At 47.6% G+C, this 20,430-nt stretch overlaps 1 pseudogene; it reads left to right on the plus strand.

Moving 5' to 3' along the window:
• The first annotated feature begins 7,417 nt into the window (after positions 1–7,417).
• On the plus strand, positions 7,418–13,268 carry LOC114774161 (neurosecretory protein VGF-like; annotated as a pseudogene).
• Positions 13,269–20,430: the final 7,162 nt, after the last annotated feature.

The raw sequence follows: 20,430 nt of genomic DNA on the forward strand, positions 1-20,430 counted from the left end.
AAGCATCATTTCCTCTGAAATTACTCCAAAGCTTCTGACACCCATCTGTTCAGAATTTTGTATGATATATATATAATATTAATATAATATTAATTACATAGATAATTTTATATTCAGTCATTTGAATAAGCTACATAAAAAAATGCTTTTGGAATTATAGCAATTTGAAATCCTTTTATTCATTTATTTTTTTGGTGGGGTTTCCACAGTAGGGTTCAGATTTGTGAATGGCTTAACATTTGATGAATATATTAACATTTACAAAACAAAGCATGAAACAGCTAACGACTTCTGGCATCCAAGTCGCACTGATACTGGGATCAGTCAAGGCCTGCATTGCAGTCGGGTAATTTCATTTGGAACATCTACTCTGTGGCATCTGTGCCATTTGCTGAAACGTAACACACGTCGAGTTGGGCGCGTTTCGGTGCTGTGTGTCATTGTGTGCTGGAATGCCTGTTCACCCCCACAGCTGTTGCCGTGGCACCGGTCCTCTGCAGGCACACACCCACATAGCGTCTGGATAGGTGCTGTTTGAAGGCATATTGGCATTTTATCAGAAAATGTGTGTGTGTTTGTGTGCTTGGGGGTGGAAGTGTGTGGTACAAACACACACCACACACACACACACATATATACATCTGATCACCGATTCAATAAAACTCATGTGCGCTGCAGGTCCCTGTGTGTGTGTAAGAGTTGATGACAGGCATGTATCAGTCTATCTGAGTGTGTGTGTGTGTGTAAGAGTGTGTGTGTAATTAAATGCAGACCTCTCCCCTATCTCCTCCTCCAGCACCGCGCCTGTGACGCACGAGCTGGCTGCGCAGAGTGAGTCATACTGCCCTCAGGGATCCACACCCCTCCTTTCCTCCCTCCCTCCCTCCCTCTCTTCTTTCTTTCGCTCTCTCACTCCACCTCGCACACCCTTTGTCTGTTTTTCTGTATGTTTCTTCATTTTGCCCCTTATACCCCCCCCCCCCGCCGCCGCCTTCTTTTCTATTTCAAAATTGGCCCTTTTTTCCCCTCTACTTTTCTGTTTCATTTCATGTTTTGACATTCGCTCACTCTCTTCCCTTTGCAGTGACCCATCTATCATGTGCCGATCTTTTTTTAAATTATTTTTTTTTATTTCGTTCTCACTTGAGCCAACGAGTTGCTACTTAAACCCGATTAGCTAAAATGTCCGCAGAAGCATGCATGCCTACCGGCGATGCCATCGGCCCTGGCACCGGCGCTTGGAGTCCCGCACGAAACCCCACACAGGAGCATATTCCCCGGCCCCATGCAACACCCGGTGGCCGCCACAGAGACAACTCGCGATCGAGGACGTGCTGCTGGGCCCGCATGACACGCACGTGCCATAGCAAGAGCAGATGACGGACGGTGATCGAACGTGACGGCCACACACTTCCATTCGCGCACGGCCGCCAGATGGAGAGACGCAACGTGCAGGGCTGTAAAACATGAGTCTCCCCATTGCACTCGCATCGATATGTTGACATCACACAGAGCCTGAAATCTGAAATGGCACGGTTACACGCGTGTGCGAGCGCAGGGCAGCTAGAGGTGACAGTGACAAACGGCGCAGACCTCTTCTGGCACCGCGGTGGCCGTTTCTCTCTCCCTCCCCTGCTCCCTCCTTCCCTCTCCTCGCCCACGCGAGTGCAGTGGGGGGTGAAAGTGTGTGGGAGAGCGTCCGGCAGCTCCGCTGCACCAACAAGGTGGTAAATTGTCAGGATCAATAACACCGGAATCCAAGCGGCCCTCGTCGACTGCCACACAGGAAGAGGAAAGGGGCATGCGGCATGAACATTTACAGCCACAATGCACGCCAGAAAGCCCATTAAATCATTTACTTTTAATAGCGGAGAGCATTTAAAGCTGTACGTGTCATTTACTGTACGTGTCAATTTTTTCCTCATTTTTTGCAAAAAATCCCAAAAATAAAATTTATGTCTGTCAGTTTCAGTCAGTTGTGTTGCATTTTGTGTAGCACAAGTACGGATATATGACTGCATTGTACCGTGTGTGTGTGTGGGTGTTGGTGTGTGAGTGTGTGCCTGTATGGATTTGCCCCCGCCAGCCGTATTTATCTCTTTTCTGAATTACACTTCGCTTTTCATTCATCACTTCCACTACGCTCTGCTCCCCACCCACACTGTGCTTTCGTCACACTCCACAGAGTCCCCCCAAACCATCTCACACACACACACACACACACACATTCTCAGATACTCCTTTCAATTTCAGCCTCTGCACTTTTTTCCACCATTTACATTCATCACTTTTCCAATCAAGCAAAAACGTGCACGGTCCGCTAAAAGTCACTGATCTTGCAGCAGATATGTCTATTGGATAATTATTTTTTTTTAAATGTAAAAAAAAATTCACAAAGCACTTTAAGTTTTCTTTTGGACAACTTTGCTTTTTTTGATTGATCTGAAATTCAGTGGGAATAGAAGTTTGTACAAATTTGTATTGTCCTCATATGAAAGTATACATTTGTAACAATCATGTTGTTTTTATGTGTACCATTTTAACATAATACCATGTTCTTCAGACTACACAGATCTTTTAAAATAGATTAATATACATATTGAACAAGCCATTTTGTTGTGTAAATACTGTTGACAAATTGGGCAAATTTGCCTGTTTGCAAGTAAACAGTTCTGGCAAATTGCTTGTCAAGAATAGTTAAGGAAGCACCCCTTTCTGTTTTAATATGGTCAGCAAGTACTTTTGAACATGCGGTGTGCATTTTAATGCAACTGTGGACGAAAAAAAAAAAAAAAAACCCACACTAGCTGATTACAGTATTCGGGTTCAGCTCCCAGCCCCCAACTGCTGTGAGGACCAATGAATAAAATCTCTTCAACATCAAATCAATAAAATACTGCGACACCATTGTATCATATCTTGGCCTCCGGGGGTTAAAGCTATTGTGTTGTCAGCTTGGCAACTACTGATTGCAAGTCGCTCTGGATAAGGGCGTCTGCTAAATGCCATAAATCAGTTTTCTTCTTGTCACCACCAGAACTGGGATGGCGGGGTGAGACTAGCGAAGGAGTGCACTCGATCCCAGTCTGCAGTGACGCATTGGACGCATCAGACACAATATAGACGGGAAACTCCACTTAGCCTGAAAGCCACCACAAGGTTAGCCTACAGGCAGGTTTCCGGGGGTCAAATGGTGGAGGAATGAGGACCTATTCATGTTTTTTTTGTTTTTCCTTCTTTCAATTGTAAGTCGACTGGAGCACCGGCACACACATACACAGAACACAGTCACATCTACGGACAGTTCAGAGTCACCAATTCACCTCATTTACATGATTTGGACAGAAGAATCCCATGCCAACATGGAGCGCATGCAAACAAGGTCCAAGTCGGGATTCGAACCCACAACCTTGGAGGTGTGAATTATAACCTGGTACGGTTTAGCTGAGTGCAGTTGAGACTGTTCAATCCAGCCAGGGAATCTTAAAATCGATCTGTATTGCGATGCAGTGCATCGATTCGGTGCAGAACATAATCGATTATATCATAATGACGTTTTTGACGATTTTCTGGAGGCTGCGTAAGTGCTGGGAGTGACTGTGGCGGCCTGATGTGAGTACTGCGTCACTCTAGGTAGGAGTTTCGCACCGTATGGCGCGACAGTTTTTCTGCTCGCTGCAGCAAATCAAAGCGTCCACACAGATGAAGGAGACTTTTCCTCTTGTGTTTGAAAGCGTCCGGGATGCATCGGCAATCCAGGCATTGCTAATCGTAATCGAATCGTGAGACCAGCGAAGGTCCACGCCGCTGCGGGCAGTGGCCATGCCTAAAGGATCTTCCTGCCACGCATTCTTATTCCACTAATAGGAAGGAGGAGTCTCCTCAACATACACAAATGATCGATGAAGAACAGCAGGTTGGCTCAGCCGAGCATCTGGCTGTTTTTTTTTTTCACCAAAAAAGGTGAAAGGTCATTACTCCCCTCACTAGTTCCTATTTTCCTAAGCGTCTCTTAATGACTTACTTTACTTGTGCGTCGCAGCGAATGCATCTCCATTTAAATGCTGCCGCGCACTGACATAACCACGGGATTCGCTTCCAACAGTAATGCAGTGTTAATTGCGCCCTGAATTAGAACGGAATAAGGGCAAGGAAGCAAGTGCTCTGTGTTTGTCCAGGCCCTTCCAGAAGTGCACACGCACACACACACACACACACACACTCACACACCTTCGGGATTAAAGCAATTGAACGGACGGTTATTATGAGTCATCCTGGCAAATCAAATAGTTAAACTGACCTTAAATTACTCCCCTATCTGCTGGTCCTCAGCAGATAACTGCTAACTATTCCAGCCGGGAGCACCATGTGTAAAAGCCTAGATTTCCCACCACCCACCAGTAAAAAGTGAGTGTTAAGGTTAAAGCCCACGCGCCCGTGCCTGTGATGAACTGTAAACTGCAGATGTGCTCCCCCCGCCCCCCCTTTCTTTCCTCCTCCTGAAATGAGAATGAAATGAGAACCAGCCTGCTGAGCCCGTGGCGTAGCTGCTGCTGGATTAATAGTTTGCACGGTAATCGGTTTTGTTGTGGAGGGATGAGGATGGGGGGGTGGGGGGTCGCACTCCTGACACTTTTCTGCTTCGTGCCCTCCCACGCACAGAGGAAATCTCCGCGCTGCGCTTTTTGGGGAGGCGTGGTGTTGCCCGCAGTACATTTCCACAGTGAAGGGGATCCCTGCAACAAAACCAAAAAAAAAAAAAAAAAAAAAGTCCTTCCAGCTCAAACTTCAGAGGCTCCCACGGCTCCCACGGCGCCCCTGCGAAGGCGTGGGATCGATCGCAGGGAATCCCTCCTCATTAACCCCTCTGTGTCCGGGGTTGCCAGGTCCGCCGACTGTGGCTGCGTTTCACTGGCGAGGTTCTTGCGGTGTTTTAATGTGTGAAATACCTCAACGGAGCAAGCGGCGAGTTACGTGTAGTCCCAGGTTCTCACAATGCTGCATGTAGGTTTGAGTAAATATGCTAAATATGGGAGTGGTAGTAGCCTAGTGGGTAACATACTCGCCTATGAACCAGAAGACCCAGGTTCAAATCCCGCTTACTACCAACGTGTCCCTGAGCAAGACAGGGGGGGACTGTCCCTGTAACTACTGATTGTAAGTCGCTCTGTATAAGGGCGTCTAATAAATGCCGTCAATGTAAAAATGTAAATGTAAATGCACAATTCCTCGTGTATAACGACGCTCCAGTGTGTCGGTATTTTCCTATCTATAGCCGATTAAATTGACTGAAATTCCATACCTACACGCTGCTTAATACTGCGAGTCTGAAAACAAGGTTTTTTTTTACAGCATTTATCAGACGCCCTTATCCAGAGCGACTTACCATCAGTAGTCACAGGGACAGCCCCCCCCCCCCGGAGCAACTTAAGTGTCTCCCTCAGGGACACAATGGTAGTAAGTGGGATTCGAACCTGGGTCTTCTGGTTCATATGCGAGTGTGTTACCCACTAGGCTATTACCATCCAGTACAACGCAATGTACTATACTACACACGTTTAAAACTATGGTTGACAACCTTTTGCAGCAACGTCGTGATATTTGGCGACTAAGGAGGCTAAGTTACTTTCCCTGCGCCAACTGAGCTTGTCCGGAAGTGACGTATGATGGCGGGTTAAGTGAAGCGACCACGTGGGGTTTAATAACGAGGTTAATTAGCAGCCGAGTATGAATTGGCGTCTGAAGGTTCATGATGAACGAATATCTATTTAAAAAAAACAACTCGGTCACTAATCGACCCAAAACGATTCCGATTCGCTGGTTGGTTGGTTGGACGTTCGTCTTTTGTTGAAAACTCGGGGCCGATGAAGGCAGCCAACAACAGCCGCCTCGGCCATTAAAGCGAGAACCGCGAGAAGACGCCTCTTCCTCCCGGAGACATCAGCTGCGGAAACAGACGATTCCTCAAAAACGCATTAGCGTCGAAACTAATGACGCCGAGTAAATGAATACGGAGTCGAGCGGATGGCGGCGCAGAGTTGCCCCGCGGCCCCCACCCCTCCTCCGTCGCGGAGGACCGCCGCGCCGCTGCTTCTTTTTATGAATGAACCGCGGCCGGGCCCCGTCACGCGTGTCGCCTGCTCCGCGCTGCGCTTTACTGGAGCCCGCGGGGCGCGACCGAGAGGCAATTCCACGCGAGCTCCCGCATCAAGGCTTAACAAAGCACCCACGGCAAGCTAAACAGTAATAATACGATTAAAAAAAAAAAGTGACTATCGTCGTTAGAGAAATTATAAAAGCATATAAAGGGACTCCTGGCTCTCCAGCTCTCCATGCGCGCACGCAGCGACACACACGATGCAGACGCTACCGTGCGCCACATTTCCTTATTTTTTAATTAATTGAATCTATTTATTGGATTGCGGGTGTGTATTTTTTTTTTTTTTTATTCGTCTACCCGCAGCTAAAACGTGAGCTTTGACATTTACTGGGGTAATGCGTTATGGAAATGAGACGGAGCAACAACAAAAAAACGCAGAACCTTTACAAGATCGACGCCGTAAATAAATAAATGAAAGGTCTATGAATGGAACATATTTGACAAGTTAATGTCTATTGACGTTAAAAGACACGGTGACATTTTACGGGCCAACGCTCGTATTACGGTGCGGGCCTCATGCTGCAAAGTGTTTTTCACTGGATGCATTCACCATTGGTGATGCGTCAAATATTAAAATAATGAAAGGGGGGGTGGGGGTGCACAAATTCCACTGCACTCCACTGAAAAGATGCAAATTCCCGCTTTCACGCGTCACGCTAGTCAGCAGCCGGTTTATTTCGCCGCAGTGGTAACGTCGGTGTTGCGTGGGGTCACAGATACAATTCTGTGGTCAGAGGACAGCCGTGGCTGAAGAGCACCAGGTCGCGTCTTCTCTAGGACGTGACGCAGGAGCGCGGACCCTCCACGCGAGAGAATAGGGGACGCGTCTCTAATAAAGTGGCCAGCGTTTCGGACACGGAGCCACGCAAGAACGTCGAGCGAGACATCGAGGTGACATTGTCGTCCCCGTCTTGTGACACCTCGTCCCTTTATGCCCCCCCACCCCCGACTGCTGCGGTGCGCTCCGTGATGGCTCCCCCCCCCCCCTCCCCGTCTCTGTAGAGAGAGAGAGAGAGAGAGAGAGAGGAAAGGAAGGGGCAAAAAAAACTACTATTTCATTCATCCTGCTTCCGTTCATTCATCTGAGCACTGCAGCGTGGCGAGCGCCCGGGCCTCGATCGACCAGCGAATTCTTATCAATGGAGAGCGGCTTACGTCAATGGGCGGCGCTGACGCGCGGGTCACGTGGCCAGAGGAGGGCCGATATAAAGCGGGCGGCGCCGGCCGAGGTGCTGAAAATATCTCCGGAGCGCCGAGCGGGCTTCCCGGCAGCAGCGCGCGGCAGCGGCGGCAGCAGCGAGCGAGAAACCGCGCGTAAAGTTGCGGAACACGGCGCTCCCCGAGCCCCCGGTAAGCAGCGTCTCCCCGGTCAGTCAGACAATGGAACTAAATAAAAGGAACAAAAATATGTTTTAACGAGTTGAACGTCTTGCTAGATTAAACAGTTTCTTCTGTCTTTTGCACTTGAAATTGTTTTTATTTTATTTTTATTTTTTGGGGCTCATTATGAATATGATTCATGGTCAGTGGTTTTAAATGTATACTGGATATTATGCATGCTTCCATAGTCAGGAAATAAGTTGCGTTGATGCTCTTGATGACCTTTGCTAATAAGCCTCATCATCGTCACATCATCACTCCGCCCCCGTACCTTCATCATTGTCCCCGCTTGTCACCACGTCGTCCGTGACGCTGGAAATATCGGAAATGACTTTTGTGAAGTAACATATGTCTGATTATTATGATTTTATAAGGGTCTCGACACGATGCGCCGCGAGGCACGTTCTCCTGGTTTTAATGGGTATTGCCTGAGATCAGTGTCGGGAGGAGATTACTTGTGAAAAGAGGATTACCAAATTTAATGTACTTGGGAGTTGGGTCTTTACAGACTGCGTGTTGCTCTAATGCAGCCAAGAGCTAATCTAGAACTCAAACGTTTGTAGAAAAAACCAAAATGTCATCGTATTTCATTCAATTCTCCTTAAAGACCGACCAGCGGTTTTGGTTTGGTCCTTTGAGTAAGTTTTTTTTTGCTGTTGTTGTTGCCCACGCCCACGCTGTCTGGTGGCAACGCCACCTTCGCGCATCTCTCCGCGTGTGCGCACCGTCACGTGCAAGAAAAGGGCTTAAAGTTGCGAGCTCGCGAGCCAATTAAGCGCCCATTAGTCAAGTCGCTTGGAGGCGCATGCGCGACAGCGTCAACGATAATTCAGCACAAGGTTTCAGCTTTCCGGTACACGAGAGGGGGGGCAAAAATATTAAACATTAACAACATAAAAAAAAAGAAAACCCTGCGTAATATTGCACGGGTCCGCGTGAGACATGGACTTCTGAAGGGGACATGTCTCAGGAGCTCGGCTGAACTGAGATCAGGGGGGTGCAAAGGCAAGCCAGTATCATATCAATATGATCATACTGTCCACAAGATTAAGAAGAAGAAAATCGAATTATTCCCTGACGCTCACATGTCCAGTGTAGGTACTTGCGTTGGAGGAACAAGGTGCTTCTGCTTCTATGTTCATGGTTACTGGACCACACCCCATGAGACCTGGAGATGCTGTAGATGTGTAAATCGTAATGTAACCCTTCATTCAAATGATTACACTAGTCCATTTTTGCAACAAATGTATTATGCAGTGTCCCGTCCTGTAATTTGTTTTAAGCGAATGATTCACTGTGACCGGCTGGCTTGCGCTGCCCTTGTATGACACTTGTCCCCTAAATGTCTTGTTTTTTTTCTGCACACACATATATCTTCCATTTAGGCATTCTTCTTAAAAATATAGTTTTTGTCTCGTTCTGAACTGGCGTATTCTCTTTTGTCCCACCCACCCCCCACTCACTCTCTCTGGCAGGCACACCACTTTCTCCGCGATTCTACTTGACCCGCACGGTCATGATCCGGTGCCAACTCGCCACAAGTGCCCCCACTACGTTCCTGCTCATCCTTTTCAGCCTCTCAGTTGAGTCCACGTCAAGCGTCCCCGTCAGCCCAGAGAGACAGACAGTCGGCGATCACAATGGGCTTTCCTCCCCCGAGCTTTCACGGCCACTCCCCACAGTCACGGAGGAGGCTCAGCAGGGGCTGCAGAACAAAAAACAGGAGGAGGAGGAGATGAACTCTTTAAAGACGTGGATCCCAAAACCCTAGCGGCCATCCTGCTGGACGCTCTCAATAAGCCACAAGGTGTAAAGAAGAGCGCAGGAGGTGGAGAGGACGGGGTGGAGGGTAAGGGTGCTGACAGTGACAGAGAGCGGAGGGAGGAGCTGGAGCTGATGATGGCTGCGGCCGCAGCCAAAGGGAGGGAGGAGCGAGAGGAGGAGGACGCCTGACGGAGAAAGTGACGAGTCGCACCACCAGTCAGACGGTGCCGGTGAAAGAGCAACCAGTGGTCGAGGAGCAAAAGGATGCCAAACAGGAGGCGGAACCAGAGACAAGAGAGGAAGAAGGGGAGGAGGAGCTGAGTCCAGACGAGGTGAAGAACCTACAGACCATGCTGGAGCAACTGCAAAGCCTCAGCACTGCCACCAAGAGAGAGAGAGCGGACTCCACGGGCCCGAGGGAAAGTCGGGGTTTCCTCGAAGAGAGCGACGACTACTTGGACAACGAGATCAAGCCTACGTTCAGGGGCTACAACCTGGCGCTGTCCAAGAAAAAGATGAAATGGCAGAAGGAGCAGAGAAGGAGAAGAGCCGGCCATTGTACCGGGGTGGCAACTTCATGGACGATTTTAATGACAATCTCACAGACCAGCCCGAGAATGAAGAAGAGCAAGATGACGATGACGAGGAGGAGCAGGAGGAGGCTCAGAGTCCAGAGGAGGAGGAGGCACGGGCCAAGGCAGAGCAGGAGGAGGTGAGGAGACAGGCGGCGGAGGCCCAGAGAGCCAAAGCGGAGGAGGAGAAACTGGCGGACATTGCGTCAGACATGCTTCTGCAGTACATGGGGAAGCAGGACAATAAAAATAGCAAGAAGAACTCGCTGGGAATGAACGCGGCGGAGGACAAGCGCTCCGACGAGGAGGAGGACGCTGACGACGACGACATTGACCCACAAACCATCGACAAGCTGATCGAAATTTCCAGCAAGCTGCATCTCCCGGCCGATGACGTGGTAGATATCATCAGTGATGTTGAGAAAAAGAAGAAGAAAGACGCCCCCGAGACATTTTCGTGGCAACTGCCCCTTGTCCCGCCTGTGGCCCCAGCACCCGTGACGCCGGTGTCCCGTAACCCCCCTCCGATCAAGTCCCCACCGATGTCCAGCCCGTTCAAATCCTGGTTCAAAGACAAAGGCGCTGTGAAGCCCAGCAAGCAGGAATTCTGGTTGAAACCACAGCGGCAGCCCTTTCGGCCCTACCCCTCCTACCCGTTTTATCAAAAACCCTACAGGGGCTACTACCCCATTTACTTCCCCCCGCCCAATCCCAAACCGCGCTTCTACGCCAAACCCTCCTACTCCCTCAACCAGCTGCTGGGCAACTCGCTGGACTACGACTTCGACTTCCCGCCCAAGCGCAGGTACCGTGCCTGGGCCCAGCCCCGTCTGCGCACCCCCCCCGCCCTGCGGAGGAACCTCTACTTCCCCAACTACGTGGTCCCTCAGCCCCGGACGTTCACCACCGTGCCCATGCCCAAGCCGCGCTCGCCTCCGCGTCGCCGGCCGGCCTTCTACTATCCGCCCCCAGCGCCTGTAGTCCCGCAGGGGCCAGACTACTACGGCCCCATGCGTCCGTCCCCGCAGGGCAGCGATGAAGAGCTGGAGAACTTCATCGAGAAGGTCTTCCTGAAACGTCCCAGGATGTTTCAGTGAAGGCGGACCGCCTTCACTGAGAGAGAGAGAGAGAGAGAGAAGGATGAGGAGGAGGAGAGGGGAGAGAGAAGAAACTTGAAGAGAAGGGCAGATGAAGAAATTGACGACTGTTTCCCCCCCTACAATTTGATTTGTTTGAGGAAATTCCAGAGTTTCTTTTAGCCCCACCCCCCAACCCCACCCTGTTTGTTGACTTGAACATTTTGAAACAGACGGGACACAATCTGTGTGGTGAGTAGAACTGTCAATCGAACGATCGTTTACTCCTAATTCACCCTCACCGGAGTACATGTTCATCTCACTGAACCCAAATCCCTCTCCCTCTCCAGGAAGAAGGACGAGGAAGATGGAGAACTCTTTGGTCAGATGGATGAGAGCTGCACGAAAGGGTACCCGCAAAAAAAAAAGTACGAAAATTTGTCATCGCGTCCCTGCTCTTGCCATGACCGTGAGACACTGTAAGAAAAGAGCGACACCCATTTTGCATCCTTCAGCTTGCCAGCCATCGGTCTTCAGCAACTGCAGTCCTCCAAGATGGAGTCCAGACATGTTCTGCATGGTGTTTAAAGACTAGCCATCAACCACCAAGCAAATCCCCAGAACAGTAAGCCTTATCTGTCAGTAGTTTTTTTTTTTTTTTTTTTTATCATCTTCTTGTGTGGTCATCATTTGATTATATATATTTTTAATACACGTAAAAATCAAGTCAGTGGGGTAAAAAGGTAACGCTTACAGAAGTGGTTCACAAGCCATAGACGCCGTTCATGTAAGTGCAACATTAACATAAAAAAAAAAAGAGAAGAAAATGAAGAGAAAGGTGCCATACCGTGGAAAAGATTCGTCGTTTCCACACACACCACGATGTATTTTTTGCTCCAGCTACTCCTGAGGCCCTGAGAATACTGCTCTCATGTTTACTATTTGAGTGTCGGACTAGCACTCTGTTTTGTACATAGAAAGTCTCTTTTTTATTTTAGAACACATTATTGATTTCATATTTTAATATCAACTTACTGTTATGTTTTTCTAAATATCGAAAAAAAAAAGTAATATAAAATGACATTCATACATTCCAAAATGTTTGTAAAGAAATTGAACAATTTCACAGAAGCTCTTTAAACTAGTGGACACAAGCTTATTGCCTTACCATGACACTTCTCCCCCTTTTTATGAAGATCCGCCTCACTTTCAGCAGGGTCAGACTCAGAATGTCCCAAATCTGTCTGCATGCGCAAATTCCAGCCGGTACCAAAACAGCCAACAAAACCCGAAACTCTAAAATCTTTCGCGGTTTTCACTTCCAGAGATGCCAAAATGTTTCGATCTGGACCCAAATTTGATTGAGGCTAAATCCAAGGTTCCACTTTGACAGTTATTGAGGCTCGTCAATAATGAAGATAAGGTTGTCTTGATGTTTTGCTCATAAGCGGATTAAAATCTGTTTGTTAGATTCAGAAAGGCACATCTACACGTAATCTGTCACGTATGCCTCGTGTCAGTAATCAGCCTAACCGGTAGTCCTCATACACCAAGCATCCGATCAAGATCCAGCTTTGACAATCTTCCAAGTGAAATCAGTGACCGTGTCCATGCTGTTAATGTATAAGCCTGAAACCCGCAGAGCAGACGGAACTCGACATGCTCCATTTTGTTCAGTCGACTCGACTCAACTCACTGGTCTCACTGCATCTGGTGTAAAAAAAAAAAAAAGAAAAAAAAAAAAGAATTTAGGTTCAGTCAGTAGAGTGCAGTTCAAAGGTCACCACCCCATCTAACTCAACTCTCAAGTGCCCGAAGTGTGTGATTTCTTATCTGTCTGGAAACAGAGTGGTACTGAAAAAAAAGAGAAAAAGAAAAAAAAAAAGACGTGGTGAAAAAGTGTAGTGTGTTCTAATTATTTTAAGAGATTTTTTGGATTCTAAAGAGAAGGACGGGAGACTGAGAGGGTGAGAGCGAACGAGGGACAAAGAGGGGATGGACTGAAGCAGGAAAGAGGGAAGTGTCTGCACGTTTCTGTGTATTTGCATCTAAAATTGTGTTGCTTCTTTGAAGACATTGTGAGCATTGAGAAAAAGTATAAAAAAAAAAAAACAACAACTAGAAGACAATTAATAGCGTACCTAAGTAAAAACCTGTCGAGTCTTGTATGAAGAATCTCATGTTGTTTATGTCATTTCTAGATGTACCATGTACGTACCGTAATAAACATGCGTTTGCTGGATGTAAATAATCGCATGTTGATGACTAGTTTTGCTACACAGAGAACAATGAATAAAATTAACTATTTTTTATTAAGATTGCTTTTTTTAATTGCTTCCTGGGAAACACGTGCTTGTTTTCTTTCCATCGCATCATACTCACTAAGAGGCTAAAGCGAGGTAGAGTGCAGCACTCGGCCTTCGAAGGTATAGATCTGCAAGTGCGTAAAATCGCACAAGCTTGAACAACAGCTCGCTGATCAATATAAATGTAAACACACCCTTGCGTCATTTTTACTTGCTTTTTGAAGAGCAATCGTTGGCCCCCGTTCAGTCGATTGCTTGACGCTCGCTGCAATTCCAACAGGTGTCAGGCCACATGAAGGGCCCTTGAAGGACGGTCGTTTGAGAGGAAGTGGGTTCCGGAGCGGTTCTGCTCAGCTAAAGAACCTCCTGCCATCCTCTTACAATGGAGCTGTTAGACCCCGCAAACACGAGCAAATCAATGCCAGTTCACTAATTGCACACCATTGTGGGCTTTCTTCTCCCTCGTTAGTTGCTTTGATATCCCTTACCACACACACACACCACACACACCAGGAAAGGCATGTATCACAGCGAGGGAGACAATCAGAGGTTAAAGTGAAGATCAGAAGAAAAGCTGAACACTGACAGAGGGGAGCACAACTTTATGGGGGGGGGGGGGGGGGGTGTTCATATGCAGAAGCCGCGAGAACCGCAGCGGTCGAATCAATCACTGATATCAAGGAAAAGGGCTGTCAGGTCCCGCCTCACACACAACATATAAAGTGGTGTAAAAAAAAGCGCCCTTTTACCTTACAGATCGTTTCCATGGTGCTCTGTGGCAGCAACCTCCAGTTTTAGCTGTGAATATACAGCGAGATATAGCTGTATACATTGAAGCATGGTTATTACTTGCCAACAATGTTCAGCTGTATAAATTTTTTTTTAAAGCTTTAGAATCAAGTATTTTTTTCAAAGTTAGCGACAAACATCAAGGGTGACGTGAACGGTCAGTTACTTCTGGGAGCCGCCTCCTACCAATGTGCATGCTGGCTGCTTCTTTAAGTGAGTAAATGCTGTGTTTGGTGCATATTTTTTGTACAGTGCGCTCCTTCACACCGACAAAACAAAAGGTCTTCGCTTGATCTCGCCGAAGATGGAAAATGGCCTTCCAGGCAAACCGGCGTGCGGTGAGTCACCGGGAAAAATGGGTTCACGCCATCGGAGCGAGCAACACAAAGTCACCTCGCAAGCAGGCGAGCAGGAAGGCGCTGAGAAGAAAGCGAGGGGAGTCAGAGGGGAAAAGGGGAAAGACCTTAGAAGAAAGAAAGCCCCGGGAAAAAAGAATGACAGAGAGAGAAAAAAAAAGGCAGAGGGAGGAGGTACAAATTGGGGAAGAAAGACAGACAGGGAGTAGATAAGGGCAGATAAAAGCCCAGGTTGATGTGTGTGAGAGAGAGAGCGGGAGAGTGAGAGCAGATAAGAGAAAGGAGAGGGGGTTGATGAGAGGAGCACAGCCCACGGTGCGGTGAATCATGAGTCACATGGCTGAGGTGTGAGTCATCTCTACGGCAGAACCCCCCCCCCACACCACACAACACACACACACTTTCACATCCACTAATGCAGGAACTGTTGCTGTACAGAGTACCTGTCAAATTCACTCGCCAAGTACCCAACTGGAATGTACGAATGCACACAGGACACAGTAGCCGCGCTGACATGGTGGCAAACACAGCTCTCACAGTACCTGTTACATGCCAACTAATACACACCATCTGATCCACACACACGAGCCAGCGAGAGCCCCGGTGTCGTCAAACACGAGCTCCCCCTTTCAATAAATAATGGAGGCGACGTTGCCAAACACAATCAGAGCAAAACTCCGGAATACAATCAAAGGGCGCTTTTGTGCTCCATATCAAATCGATCCGGTCCAACAATACAGTGCCTGACTCAAAGCCCAGCGCCCTATATGGAAAGCTTAATGAGGGAGCCCACAGAAAGCCCACACACACTGAGTCAGATTGCATGATGTCAGCCAAGAGAACATCTACAGTATGGCCAAAAGCTAATTATTTATGCCCTGTAATGGTGCAGCAGGGAGTAGGTAGCAAGCGAGAGGGATATTAAGAGCAAGAAAGTGAGCGAGTGAGATGGAGAGAGAGAGAGAGAGAGAGAGAGGGAGAGATGCACGCACGCCAACTTCACAGTCAGAATGCATGCAGAGGCGGCAGTCCATAAAGATAAAGCGTTCGCAGGCTGTGAAAAAAAAATGTCATTAAAAATGCATGACAAGAGTTTGGAGGAAAAGGTCGACCCATGTGAGCGAGAAATACGCAGAGGAGCTTGGCAGCACTTCAGACCTCCGTTGGTGGTTTGCTGAATGGCCAACTTATGGCGGAGGACCAGAGAAAACACTCATACATAGATGGATGAGGACAAGAAGATGGACTGCCCTGCCAAAAAACGGTCACCACCATGGTTCAATTAATTAGTAAATCAATGCATTGATTTATATGTTTCAGCTTGTTGAGCATTAGTTCATTTTAATTGATGCAGTGAATGCCTTATAATTTTTGAAGCACCCATAGTTATGAGTGATGTCACTGCGTCTCAGAAGGTTTAAATTATTGACCTGCCTCACCTCAACCAGATCACTGAAATGACTAAAATCGTGTCAGGTTGGAAGGTTGATGGAGAACAATCATCCCAGCGTCTGGAAAACAACCGTGATCAGACACAATTGGCAGGAGCACACACAGCTCTGCTTAATATGAAGGGTAAATGCATTTTCACACACACTGTGCAACAAGAACAGTTGCATGACCAATAAAAAATGGGCAAATCAGGGTAAGAAGGAAAGAGTGTCAAGCATCATGCGTAATCCCAACCATACAAGACTGTGGGGGCAGTGTCATGATCTGGGGTTGCTTCAGTTGCTCAGGTCTGACTTCAGCAACATTACATGGTTAAAAAATGCATTACGTGGTTAAAAAAATGTTTGCAGAATAGAGTGAATAATCACGAATAAACAGATTCTTTCTTTCCTGATGATGCATAAATGTGTTAAGATGACAATACCAGGATTCATGGAATCATTCTTTTGGAATGTGCCGGTAAACACTTTACACAGTGACTTGTCCATCATTAAACACAACATTTCATTGTGAAATTGATACAGCAGGCATACATTTATATACATGAACACAAATGCACACAATCAGGAAGTTAGGGAGACCCCATAGAAAATATGGAACACGGACCAGAGCCGCCTTATCAGTCGGGTTCTGGGCAGTGTATTTGTCATAGTGAGTATCGCAGGTGCAGCAGGCTGAGAACTATGTGTATTAATGCATCTAGATACAATTCCATCCCCTGGTGATCTGGTTGAGACAGGGGGGTCAGCCGTGGGGGAGCACTGCACTGATGAGGAGATCAATTTCCATTTCTATCGTACAGGTAAGGGGGTAAATCGGCAGCTTGGTCCTTGTTGAAGACTGTTTCCAGGTCGTGGTAGCAGGCTGGAACTCCAGCCAGGTTGGTTCCAGGGTGACAGGGGCTTGGCTTTGTGTGACTGGGCATAGACCATGGCATGAGGCCTAGACAGACTGCACCAATCTCTGTGATGGGAGGACTAATGTCAGGTAGCACTGGGGGCATGGGCTGATGTTCATGACAATCTTCTCCCCATTTCAGAATGGTTCCGATGCTCCAAGAGGATGTGAGGTTTGTGGAGAGTGAGCCATGGATAACCCAGCAGCAGGGGGTCATGTGAGGTGACCATGAGAAAGAAAGATAGCCTCTTCATGGGATAGGCTAACGAGCTGTGCAACAATATATGTGCCCAGACCCCAGGGGGTGCTTGTCCAACCCCATGATGGCTCGAGGCAGGTTACAGCGCAGGACAGGGAGGCAGACGCAGCCATATCTTAGTCCATGAGGTTTATGCGGCCACCAAATCAAGAAGGGCAAGCTCCTGGTGTTCACATGAGGGACAGTTCCCCCAGAGAGAACTGAAAGGGGGTTCAGGGCTCACCAGGGGAGCTTGTGAGTGGAAGTGTCTTCTGGCTGTTGTGGAGCTGCTGGGCAGTCGGTGCTGAAATGATTCTCACCCCCACAGTCGAAGCAGAGCCCCTCTTCCTCCCTCCCCGAGCTCATCCAAGCTGCATGGGCTCCTCCGCTGCCGAGGGGTGGTGTTCAGGGCCGTGGGTTGGAGACGGATGAGGTGGGGGGTGGTGCTGTCATCACTCCATCTCAACAGAGGTGGCGAATGTGATTACGCTATGCATTAAAGGACCTGCGAGAGCCCTGCGCAGTCTAGAGCAAGAGGAGCAGTCTGCAATGTGTAAGAAAACCCCGGCACCACACCACGATGCGGCCATAGAGCGGGGGCAGGGCTAAGCTGGCGAGGCTGAGGGGTCGTGCGGGGGTCAGCGATGCAGCGGCAGTAGCAAATGGAACCGGGTGGAAATCTCTGAGCTTGCTATTGTTGCAGCTGGGTCTGCTGCTGCTGCCACAGTGTGGCGAGCGACTGGTTGATGGCGTCAGGGAGGGCATGCGCCCCACTGCACCCGGTGCTGGCTTGCTTTTGCTGTCATGGGGATGGCTGGGGGGTGCATTTGCAGACCCAGCAGGGGAGAAGGGGAAGGCTTTACAGTAGCTGCTGGTAACGGGAGCAGAGCTTGCTTGAGAATCGTCTTTGGTCCAAAGTTGGCAACAGGAGGGCATAAGTCAGACTGGGAGCAGGGAGGGCACAGGCAAGTTATCGAGGTTTAACAATAACAGACAAGGGCAATCCATAGTAGTCAGGAACGCAGCAATGGTTGACATGCGGTTTACTAGTGAAGAGCAGGTGAGGAAGCTGTAGAAAGATCAAGTGTTTATAGTGGAGACTGTCTTCTTCACTTGCATCCGGGTGCACCCCCTGCTGGTGTGGAGTATTTTATTATAATATATAGTTATTGCAGGGCAGTGTACGGTCTGATCCCAGCACATTTGAGCTGTACATTGGAAAACAGTTGGATATAAAGTTAGAATTGGGACATTGTCATTGAAAAGTAGCGCCCCTGCTGTGCACCCACTTCCCATGTGTTTCAATGTACAGGGTGGGTCATTTATATGGATGCACCTTAATAAAATGTGAATGGCTGGTGACATTGAACACATTTTATAAGTGGTCAGAAACTTGTAAATAAAGTTACGTTAAAAAACCAACACCATTGTTTTTCTTGTGAAATTACCAATAAATTTGATGTGTCACATGACCCTCTTCCTATTGAAAAAACTAAAGTTGGATCCAATGGCCGACTTCAAAATGGTCACCACCCATCTTGAAAAGTTTGCCCCCTCACATATACTAATTTGCCACAAACAGGACATTAATATATATATAATATTTATTAAGGTGTATCCATATAAATGGCCGACCCTGTAGAGTATTTTCCCCCACTTTTTCACCTAAACTTTTTTTTACATAGTGCATCTTAATTCTTTTTTTTTTGGATGAGACTGGCTGCAGTAAGGGTGAGGCTAATAAATGAGTAGGTTCACCTGGCACTGAATCATGTCTGTACTCTGCAGACCCTGGTTCCAAATTTGACAACATTGCAGCGGTATGTTGGCTTCGTTTCAAAACCGGAAGCCAGTTGAGATATAGCATCCGTGCTTGCCTTAGGTGTAAGCAAGTGAACAATTTCAGACATCAATCATTCAATTCACTCATAGGCACGACTTCACTTGCTGACCAATACAGCCTGACAAAAATAGCTCCAAGGGTCCTGTCCAGACAGGCTGGTCTGGAGAAGTCTATGAAATGAATAAAAATGTAAACCATGCAGTTAATCACAGTAGAACACTCGTGCACGCCAATGTCAGGCAATCAAGAACTCTCAATGAGTTCCACAGATGTCACATGCAGCCATTTCAATGCCGCTTCAAGGACACTCCAGGCTGAGTCGAAGTCATCCAACTTGGCACCAAAGGAGAGGTGAAACATACCGCCCACAGCTCAGCAGGCCAACTTCCTGGACTGGGTTCAAGTCTGAGTTTGGACTACGCAGCATACAGACTTCCTGCCTTTTAAGGTCAAACTTGCAGACACCAGACAGCACAAGAGGCTGGTCCTGCTAAGGGACAGTCATCAGAGCTCACGTCAGGAAAGCAATTTTTAAAAATGCATCTGTAGAGACCACAAAGCACAGATGGCAATCACCTAATTTCTGAATATGATAAGCATAACTGTTTTTAAAAATAATTTTTGAGCAGGTGACAGTTAAAATATTGTTAATTATAATGACAGTTATTGTAATTATATTGTGCATGAACAATCACAGTTAGAATATATATTGCTGCTTGTCGTGTGTGTGTATTGTCTGCAATAGAAAAATCACAATTATACATCCTATTAATTCACATTTATAGTGCACTGTCATATCAGTAAAAAAAAAACAAAAAAAAACAGTGATTGTAATATTTAATAGCAAAACTTAATTTGATGATGCAAATAATATTAATGTCATTGCTTTGCAGCTAAATTAGCTTCTCCCAGATTAAGGAAACACCCAGAGAAACAGCCCCGCGGAGCACAGTGTATGACGCACGGCTAATGGACTGGACTGTGACTAAGTCCAGACTAAATGCGCCGTGACACATGGGTGTTACTGAAGGACAGGTGCAAAGCGAGAGTGGAAGGAGTTAATGTAACCTCAAGTCTTTGTTACCCTTCTGACGTATGTGGCGTGGGAGTGGACAAATAGATCGGAGATACGCGGATTTACAGATGAGTGATGACGGGAAGCCAGACGGCGGATCGAAGGGGACACGGAGGGGCTGATAAGTGGGTTGTAAGACCTCCAGCTCATCTTATTTTTAGACGACAGCAACTACCTGCCTGTTGAGGGCACTTTGAAGTACTCCACGGGTCACAGAATTTTAGAGCCACTGATGAGTGACAAAAGGACGAGCGACCATCCTCTCTACATATTTGCCCGCTGTGCCCGTGTTATCACTGAACACAACAGATTGAATCCAAAGAACAGCTCCTGGGTGCTGAATAACCAAGCCCACCCCACTGAGGGGCTGTTGACTGACATGCAGCGTAACAGAAAAAGCCCTGATGTCGCCGAGATTTGCACGCTGTAATGATCTCTAATGATCTGCGCAGGACCTGCTCAGCAATCCCACTCTGATCTGTGGCCCGCTTGCCCGTCGTTTCATTTGTGCTCCAAACAGCC

Source organism: Denticeps clupeoides, unplaced genomic scaffold, assembly GCF_900700375.1.
Source record: "Denticeps clupeoides unplaced genomic scaffold, fDenClu1.1, whole genome shotgun sequence".
Taxonomy (NCBI): Eukaryota; Metazoa; Chordata; class Actinopteri; order Clupeiformes; family Denticipitidae; genus Denticeps; species Denticeps clupeoides.